General features: G+C 36.4%; 1 long non-coding RNA gene across 1 annotated transcript; it reads left to right on the plus strand.

Moving 5' to 3' along the window:
* The first annotated feature begins 1,404 nt into the window (after window positions 1–1,404).
* On the plus strand, window positions 1,405–4,245 carry LOC125241673. The gene is made up of 5 exons (XR_007178757.1): window positions 1,405–1,610; window positions 1,718–1,862; window positions 2,077–2,340; window positions 3,053–3,251; window positions 3,947–4,245. It is a non-coding gene; the product is annotated as an uncharacterized LOC125241673 (long non-coding RNA).
* Window positions 4,246–10,779: the final 6,534 nt, after the last annotated feature.

The following is a 10,779-nucleotide window of genomic DNA, read 5'->3' on the forward strand; positions in this document are numbered from 1 at the left end:
CAATTTCACTGTTTCTGACATACCTGCAAGTCCACTTAGATAATGACAGTAAAAATAATGTATGATATCATAATTAAAAAGCTCTCTCTTTTTCCTGTTGCTATTTCAATTTTTCAAATTGATCAAAATCTAAAATAATATACATACTTATATCATAAGTATTAGGTACTATGTTATTCTTTACTTTATGAATCAGCATATGCAACCACGTTGTCTTACTTTCGCATTAACCCTATACAAACGGCACGCAAAATTGCACGCAAAACTGCAAAATATTGTATGTGACGCCAATTATCGTTAAGTATTAATTACATCTTTGCAACCTTTTTTATGGAAGATGATACGAAATATTGCTAAGAATTCTCCTTTTGTAAGTAGGAAAAATAATACAAGTACCTAACTTGTTACGCCTAACTGCTCTAATAACATCTTCTAACACTATGACATAACTATCTTCTAGTATTATCGTTACTAGCATACATACATACCTACATACTGAACTATCGTTAGCTTAATAAACCTATAGGACAATACTTCGGAAAATGTGTACTTAACGCAACGCGCATGTGACACTGTTCGAACTGCAGGCGTCCATAGGTTATGGTAACCGTTTACATCTGGCGGGCCTTATGCTTGTTTGCCACCGACGTATTACATAAAAAAGATGGAAAGACACATGAGTGAAAGTTTCCAAACATGACGAAATATAAGACTTGGTTGCACATAATAATGTACGTACTATTTTTCTAAATAAATGATTGCAACGATTGTTGCATTGTTATTCAACGATGGTAACATGGCTAAAGTACCGTACACCGACATCTACATATCCAACTGAAATCTTACTTTGTTTCGTAAACGATTGAACAAGAATTACGTTTCGAACAGTATGCGAGCGAAACCGCGGCAAAAGCTAGTAAATCCTGTACTACTACGCATTACCTATTTATGTCATTTTATAACTAATATGGTTCTACGATCCGTTATTTAGCAAAACATAGAAAGTTTGAAATTTGGTGTTCTTCAACTGACCTTTTAATTTGTCATAGTATACTAGCAGTCTAAACAAAGTTTTACTATAATAATATTTTTCTCCTCAATGAAACTCCACAGAATATATTTATTATCATGGATGTTTCCCTTGTATACAAGCATGTTTTTATCCATTCAAATAGGCATATCGTCGCTTAGCACCCATAGCACAAAATTTGATAGATTTGGGGCTAAGTTGAACTGTGTAAGATGTCCCCAATATTTATTTATTTATTTCATATTTATATTAAAAAAAAGCATTAAGATTGAATGTAAACGTCAAATCACTGTCTCTATTTTATTATTCTACAATTCGTTCCACATAGTCTGCAGAGCCCCATTCATACTGGATAAATTTTAGTCGCATCCGGTCCGTCAAATGTCTTAAGATCTATAGAGCCCTTTTGATTTTTCTATGGCAACATTTGCTATGCTGACGTCATTGCCACGTCATTACTGTCAGTCAGACAGAAATAAAAGAAAAATGGATGCCGTTCAGACGTACACGCATTATTTGGAACTGAAAATTACGTAATTTATCGACCTGCTGGCTTGTATTTGTTATAAATCATAAAAAAGTGAGTAATACATTAACTAAGTAATGATATATGTTGTTAGTAATGTGGTAAATACAACACAAAATGTGTATAACGAATGTAATAAATAAATGCTTGTTTGGTTTTAGATTATGGAAAACATCATGAACAATAATGAAACAAACCGAACCTTTAGCTACAATAATAAAATGACCCCATGACGCCAGTGGAACTACGTGGTTTTCTTCCATGATGATTTGATGATACCACAATGGAATTAGCCAAGTTTTCGCCGTAAGTAATAATGTATTTAACTTGTCCATCACAAAGCAGTTCATAGTTTAGTTTAAACCTTGACTTGCTAAAATGGTAAAATGTTTTCCAATAGAGAGATTGTCTAATTCCTATAGCGCACTACAATAACATCCTAATTCTGGTCTTAGAGATGGAGAATTTTAGTAAGCCTACAACTTCCTATTTCTAATGTCCGCCTATTGACATGTTTCAGGTATTGGGTGCTAGATGCCCCTTGGAGTTAAGCCCCAGTGTGACTATACTACCTTACCAGTTATGTGTGGGTGTCCTAAGGCACCCCAGAGATGCAAAGGACCTTCACAAACTCACGCCACGCCTTCCTATCTTCAGCAACCCTCGTGACCTCGCTCCACCAGCTCAAACCTGCCACTCGCAGCTCCTTTTCGACGGACCGCTTCCATGAGTAGACAAAGCACCGACGATCACGGCTTGCATCACCTGTACTGCTATGTAATATGTAAGTTACACTTTTAATGTCTAATGATCCTGTAATCTGTTAACTAATCTCACCTAGTGATAATTATTTGTATGCTTTGAATTATAAGATACGGGTTCGAACCGCAAATCATACCGATAAATACTTGAGAACTGTCATCTGATATTTGCCAGTTGCTTTTGAGTGAAGGAAATCATCGTGAGGAAACCAGACTAATTTCAATAAGACCTATTGAAAATTAGTGCCTACGCCAAATCCTGGAATTAGCTGTCAAGCAGACTCCATGCTTCCATGAGCCGTGGCAAACACCGGAATAATGCAAGGAGGTTGAATGAATTTTAAAGTATGACCAAGCAATGTTGGTTTTAAGCAAAAATTGTATAAATGAAGAATGTAAGCATTACCGAATGTCAATAATAAGAAATATGCTTAGTTTGTAATCAAGTAGGCCTGTACAAAAATGCCCCTTCAATTTTTATTTATTTATTTAACTTTTATGTTGTTGTTAAGTCAATTATCTCTCTTTTATTCTATTTGGCTAAACTTTATTTCGATAATAGTTTAGTAGGATAAAATTTGAAATTTATCCCTTAATTAAAATAGACCCTAATTAATAAAATGATCAAATACCTATTTAGTTATAAAATCTCTACCAATCTTATTCTTATAACTTATGCTTATAACTAGGACTTATTTCCTACTTAATTACTAAATATATTTTTAAATTTTCCAGAGTATGCTGAACACCGCTGCCATTATACTAGGAACAACGTCCTGCCCCTTCCCCGGCTGTGTACAAATTGGAATTCCATGCCCCTGCATGCCCCTTTGACTGAGCAACATGTGTGTGCTCGAAACACATTCAATTGCAACAAAATGACTCCCAGGCTGACCTGGCTCAGCTCTTGTATGTCTGATCTACATAGACAATGGTAAAATATTTTATTTATTTATTTTTTATTCTTTGGTTTACTCTAAGGTAAATTATATTATTTGCTCTTATTCCTGATCCTAATAATAGCAAGTCTATTACAGACTGACTCCATTTGTTCATTCTAACTATTATACTGTGCACTATATTTGGCACAAACACTACTACTAAGTCTAAAATCTTAAGTCTAGCTTATCTACCTAACCAGTCAAATTGATCTATGCTAACTTACTGCATCCACTGATAACTGATTCAAAAAATCAAAACACAGACAGACGGATAATCTGACAAATTAAGTCATAAATATAGGAAACCTATGATCAACTTCCTCACTCTATTTTATAGTATACTAGAATTAGTGTAATCACAATCTACTGATAAATATTTTAAAAAGCTTGCTCTTGGCAATTATGCTTTCCTATTGTAACCTTGGGTTATATTGTAGACTACTTCAGAGGTAATAACAGGCTACAAGTTACCTATTGAACTGAAATTTTATAAGCTCATTAAGTGGGATGACAATACAATATTACAATATCATTAAAAGCAGACTTCATGAAGATGTCTGACAAACAATGCAATTCATTATATGACTTGTTGACCTGTATGTATAAAAAAAAGGAATGCACATCCAATAGTGGAATTGCATTCTAAATGTTTTAACTGAAATGTATTTACCCTTCATTTTTGTTCCAGGTTTCAATGAAAGAGTGAAAATTCTTCTCCATGTACAATCACTTTCAACGCCTACACTGACTACACCAAATATGATCATCACTCAACGTGTCTCACATCAAGATACTTTTCAAAAGTCATCAAGAAGTGGAACAATATTTTTTTTTTCCATTATTGCCTGAATAATCCTAACTAAAAGTTATTTCTCTATTCTATTTTTCCTGCATGGAGTGGCGCTTTTCCGTCTAATGGAACCAACAAGAACATGTATGCTCTGGGTTTTTATTGTGCACCTTTCCAATATTACTAATAAAGCATTTTGTGAGTGTTTCATTTACCACCTTCCTTCATAATTTTGCTAGCGTGTGATTCACCGTGTCCCTAATTTTTAAATGCAATAGCTACTGTAATCTGTTCACTAATGGGAATAATTTCATGTTAACACAGTTTTGAATACTATCTTAAATAATGACTACTGACTCAATAAAAATATTCCTAGCTATAAGCTTCTTGCCTGAGGTTATTGAATGGTGTGCCTAACTCCTCACTTGAGTACACTTAAGTACTATGCTTAAATTCTAGATTGTATGTTCTTGACAATTAGCTACTTGATTGTCTCTTTCAAGTAATTTTAATTTGTTCACACTTCAGTGGAAGACAACTAATCCTTAGTTGTTAGTAAGTATGAGACGTGCTAATTGCTACTAGTTTCCCTATGATTATGAATACCATTACTTATTCTAATGTTAATCTCATTTAAATATAAATCAAAATAAGATCAATGAGTCGCCCTATTGACAACTTAAGATTAAACAGCCTCTATTTGTCAGTATAATCACAGCTAAAATAGATATTTCACAGCTTAACGCTTCTCTAGACCAATCATCATTTTATTTCCTAGTTTTTCTCTAGCTGATAACAGCTTATCACTAATCAGTTGATAACACGGAAAAGGGGCGAGAAGATAGTGAGGTAAGAGTGAACACGATATTGTCTTGCTGTCAAAGTGACATCTACCATGATATGCGACACTGTTGACACATGAAGAATAGATTTTGACAAAATGTACTTAATCAAGTCTGTGTATCGCATACTGTCATTAATTTAGCTTATTCTGTTTCTTAAAAGAACATGCCAATACTAGCAACTTGTACATGACATATATACATACTACATGCCAAATCTAGTTAGAAATCAATTCCTACAGAGGCCCACAGAGCAAAGTATCTAAAATACTAGCAGTATTTCCTTGCTCATTTCTACTTAATTTAGTGAGACTGGCAGATATATTATAACCAACAGAACGGAAATCTTGATTCACTAAACAGTAAAAGTTTCCCTTAACATAAAACATGTACAGCGTTTTAATATTAAATTATTTTGATGTATCTAAGTATTTATAATCTTCCATGATATCGTTTTAAAGGACCCTCGACACAAAATTACCACAAGACAGTCGATCTGTGCGTAATTGCTTTCAGTAACGACTAGTTTGTTTTAGTACAAAACTTTCCCAGTAGATAAATATAACCGATACCATTGAGGTTTTATTTTTGCTATAATCTCTTCATTATTGCAACAGAATAAATATTAGCTAGAAAACGAATAACTTTTCTAAATTTGCCATTCCAATTGAATTGTTTCATTGACAGCTGGTTTGACATTTTTACAATAGCCTCAAATACTTTCTTCTATCCCCGGTGTCCCTAGTCGATGACAGTTTTCTGCACGTGTTATCTCTTATCAGTCTGTACGCACGTTGTTGATCGATAATTATGTTATTGTTTACATACAATACCATGTGCACACGCGATTCCAATTATCGTATAAAGCCGCGTCCTAAGTTCGTAACGGGTAACTTTTATAAGTTTAGTTTATGCTAGAAGCGCAAACTGTCATTAGTTCTTTGAATAGTGAATTAAAGTGAAATAAAAATCTAATTAGATAAGTGATAAGCCTACAATGGTTTTAAAATTACACAGCTATGTCTAAAGTGAGTGAAATGTGTTGTGCAAAGTGCAATGTTTCTGTTTCAATATCGGATTATAACTTTGTTTAAAAATCCAGGTTAGTGACCTTAAACTTACAAAACTTACTACAAGATGAAACGTATCTTAGAAACTATCAATAGCTTGATTGCCCCTTAGACTATTACGCAGTGGTTAATAAGAATAGGCGAATGATACAAAATTAACATAAAGTTTCAGCATGAAGGATAGCAAGTTCCCAAAAAGGATATCTCATTCACAGCAACACTTTGTGACAAAATGTCACTTGAATATGCTAACAATTGGACATATTTAGGGTCTATTACATCCTGGTCACGGCACCACTTTATAACACCCCGCTACCCCTTAATTAAATACACCCTAAATTACCTAACTTAAGTCCAAATTGTTAGCCCTAATTAAAACAATACACTATTAAAAATTGGCCATTAAAACAAATACTGTGATCGTCTAGTAAGTGGTAGGACCCCGTAGTTGTGCGTAGCAATCCAGATTCTTTTTACCTTTAGGAACTTGCTATTAGGGGTAAATTTAAGTTGATAAAACTAAGGCAGTAATATATTCACTTGAGGTATAATAAGCTGAGAGAACGTCATTTGTGAAAGAATTTAGTGCGTTGAGATAAAAGTGTGTGAGAATGGTAAAATTGTGTAAGGAATATAAATACAGGAAATATATTAAAAATAAATACAAGACATTATTTAAAATGGGGTTAATTGTTTCCGACCCACGAGTCCCTTATACGTAGGAATAATAGGTGTATAATATAATATAGCCTATTATAAGGACCTCGCTCGAGCATATGTACAAACTAGGTTGCTGGTTCAATTTATGCTTTATCAAACATTGAACAAATGGGATCCTTAGAACAAAAGTAAACTGATGTAAAGTGTCTTTGCTCTACTTAAAAATGTACTACCATAATAGTAGATATCAAATATTTAATCAAGGATCCTTTAATCCCGGTATAATTTTATATGTTTTGGGATGTTTCTGCAACCAAGTCCTCTAACGTCAGGATAGAAACTGCTCTGCCTACCCCTGGTCTATCAAGGAAACAGAATATCTATTTTGATACCCTTTATTGGGCCTATTCATTGACCTTCTTTTGATACTAAGACAAATACTTCATTGATCTAGCCTTTCGAACGACAAAACCCCAGACTCACACGCCATCCCATATATATATTTTGGTTCGGCCATAGCCATCGAAGGTTGTCCAAGATCACAAAATATAAATTCTATATGCGTGCAATTTCCCACGTTCCGAGTATAGTGGTCCATTGCTTGACATCGTGTTTCACTAGTCAATGCTAGAATTGTTTGATCTCCCAGACAACGATATCGTTAACCATATTATGAAAATGGAATGATGATTCCAAAGTCTGCCAATCTCGAGGCCAGTGTCAATGATTCAACTTTTGTGAACAATCTTATTTTTATATCAATGATTCTCCTTGATAGCGACAGGATCCTAACATCCATAGATGTCCTATGCCTCCCTAGTATTTAGTATTAGTATTAATTCCCACAAGTTATCCTTTAACTCTAATAAAGTTTACATGTTATGAACAATAAATAAAGTTATTAATCCTACTTTCATTGATATAGCAAAATTATCTTACTTAAAGATGAGACAATAGTATGAAAATCCTTCTAATCACCCAAAGAGATTCTAGCTAATAGAATGTGTATGTACATAAAGTAAATATGTGTAATATTTTATGTATCTAAATAGTAGTCATATTAGAGATACTCAGATCCGAATTTTAATTAATAATATTCCAAATTAACCGTTAGTGTTAATTGTATGTAATAAATAAATTGAAATTTGAACGACTTAAAATAATTACCACATAAATATAACATTCATGAATATCTTGTTCATATGAAATGAATAAGTACCACTATTTAAAATTATCACCTTCAGAAAATAGCACTAATCTAAAATTACAAATATAAACACATTCAAAATAAACAATTTGGACACTTACTGGTAGTCTTCAAGTCTACTTTACCAAGATACCTTCTCGCCAGTCTCCAACCTCTCAATCTTGTATCTTAAACTCCTGATGTCAACACCTCAACGTTCCCTCGCCGAATGCTTTCACCAATTCTTCTGAAGTGAGCACCTCAACGTTCCCTAGCCGACTGCCCTCCCTGACGCTGCGCTCTGAGTTTTATTGTCCCGATTTTAACGCATGCGCTGTGTTGTTTTATGGCTAAGAATGTCTGATTTCGCCAGATGTGCCTAAAACGCCTAATGTGCCGGACTTGCCTTATTGTGCCTAAAACGCCTATTGTGCCGGTTTTAATTCCGAGAATTTCTATTTTTAATTTGTTGGAATTCCATTTCGTATGTAAGTTGTTTTCGTTTTATTTATTTGCAATTTTTAAGTTTTTATCTCTGTATGCATTTGTTTCTAAGCATAATTATTATAGATATATCTTATGATTTGAACCGAGGACTGTGTGGTCCGTTACAGGCTCTCCTCGCGCGCGCGTACCACGTCGTATACTACGTCGCGCACCAGGTCAGTGGTGGATCGTCCTTGCCGGTATGCATACTGACGGTCCGATAAGACGTTTTGGGGGAGCCAGTACTCTAGCAGTCTATTGTTAATCCCAACTTCGAGCCATTTGCTAGGGGCTGGTACCAGCGATATTGGACGGTAGGACTTCATGATGGATTTAGGTCCTTTTCCTTTGTACAGTGGACGTATCTTTACTTTTTTAAAGCTGTCCGGATACTTCCCTGACTGCATGCAGTTGTTAAATAGATTCGAGAGAATGAAACTGATAGCCGGACTGGCGTGTATAAGAAGGCTAGCGGATAGACCGTAAATATCTGTGCTGTTTTTCGATGCAATCGAGGTTTTAGATATTTTTTCGATTTCCGTCGGAGTGAAAGGTACCAGTCTCATCGAAGTGTCACTGGCGGTACGCCACTCGGAAATGGAAACGATGCACCGCGCGCGGTCCGGCGCGGGCGCGCCGCACGCGGCGGCCGCTGTCACGAACTCGCGGTTTACGGCGTCCACCAGCTGCTGCTTCGATGAGAACGGTTTCCCGTCCGTGTCGCGAAGTACGTCCGTGTACTCGACTCGCTCGCGCGGTTTTCTGGCTAACTCTGTGTTTATGGCACTCCACATTGCCTTACTCTTGTTGGGATTACTGTGAATAATTGAGTTAAAAAAGTCTGTCCGTTTAGTTTTTAGTTTGTAGTTATATGATATTTGCAATTTAGTTAGGGATTCATTTATGTTAATGTTACCTGGATATTTTTTTGTGTATTCTATAAAATCAAATATGAGTAATTTTAGGTTTTGTAATTCAGAATCCACCCATGGATTGTTTTTTACCTGTATTTTTGTACTTTTTATTGGTATATGTATGTTAAGTAGGTTAGTAAGTATTCGTACGATTGCCTCTGCGAATCGTTGACACTCACCTCTATATTTACTGACGAGGCATACCCAATCCACCGACTCGAGTGCGTTTACGAACGAGGTTCTATTTTTATGACTATAAACCCTCTTTTTCACAATAATAGATTTTGTGTGGCCCGTCAGACTCGGCACAATCATTCGCTGTGCCATATGGTCGCTCAAATTAGTGCATACACAATCAGCGGACACACGGTCGTCGCGAATATTAGAGTACGCGTGGTCTAACAGTGTGGCACTTTCACCTTCTATCCTTGTAGCGTGTTCTACATACTGGCTGAACCTATGGACGGATAATATATCCATCAGTTGCCTTTTAGTTGGTGTGGTTGAACGGAGGTCGATATTTATGTCGCCCATTATAATAGCTGTTTGACACTCATCGTTGATTTTAGTCAACAACTTTTCAAATAGGTTTAGGTATTCATTGTGATTCGTAAGGTTCGAATGGTAAATACCTATAACAAGGATATTGTCGTCAAGCAAATGGACGGCACATACATCGAACAGCTGTTCATGGGATAGCTCGCAGTAGTCGGGTCTGTTTACCGCCCTAATGGATTTTTTCACATAAATACAGCTTCCGCCACGTTCTATTTTAGGTCTACAATAATAAGATAATAAATCAAAGTTAGATAACGTTACCGATTGAATTTCATGGCTCCTGAGAAAGTGCTCGGTCAATATTAAAATATCACAGTTAAGTTCGTCACATAATAAAACTTCCAATAGTTTTGTTTTACTGTACAATCCTCTTATATTTTGATGACACACTGTGAGAGTGTTATTTCGTGCTGTCCGTGTGTCCGGTTGCGGAGCTGGTCGTGGGCGCGTCTCGGCGGTCGGCGGCGGCGGCGGCGGCGGCGGCGTCGGATTCGTCGGCGGATTCGTCGGCGGTGGCGGCGTCGTCGTCGGCGGAGCGGCGGCGGCGTGATGGCGGCGCGCGCCCCGCGCGGCCGGCGCCGACTCGAAACCACTCGCTTACTTCTGTACTTGGCGGCCAGTAGTCAGAGGACATCAGTGTTTCGAACATACTGTTGGGGGCCGTGATCACAAACGATGAGTAGTATTGATGCCTTAACCGTAGTTTTTCTACCGAGCATTTTGAATTACTACTTTTCTTAGCGATGTAAGCCTTGATGTCCTCGGCAGCAGTATCGTACTCAAAAAAGCAAGCATGGATTTTTTTCACACGTTCTGTTGTTTTTAATTCATTGTCGATGGGTCCAGTGCCTGTTATTGTTACGCGCTGTGGTTTGCGCCTTTTATATGACACAGTTTTCCACGCATTATTATTTTTTGTCGTGTGAAAGTTATTTTGATCTATCAAGTGGTCATTATTTTCGTTACCGCCGTTTATGATTGTTTTGTTCGGTGTCGGTGTCGGCTGATGTGACGT

This window comes from Leguminivora glycinivorella, chromosome 2 (assembly GCF_023078275.1).
Source record: "Leguminivora glycinivorella isolate SPB_JAAS2020 chromosome 2, LegGlyc_1.1, whole genome shotgun sequence".
Taxonomy (NCBI): Eukaryota; Metazoa; Arthropoda; class Insecta; order Lepidoptera; family Tortricidae; genus Leguminivora; species Leguminivora glycinivorella.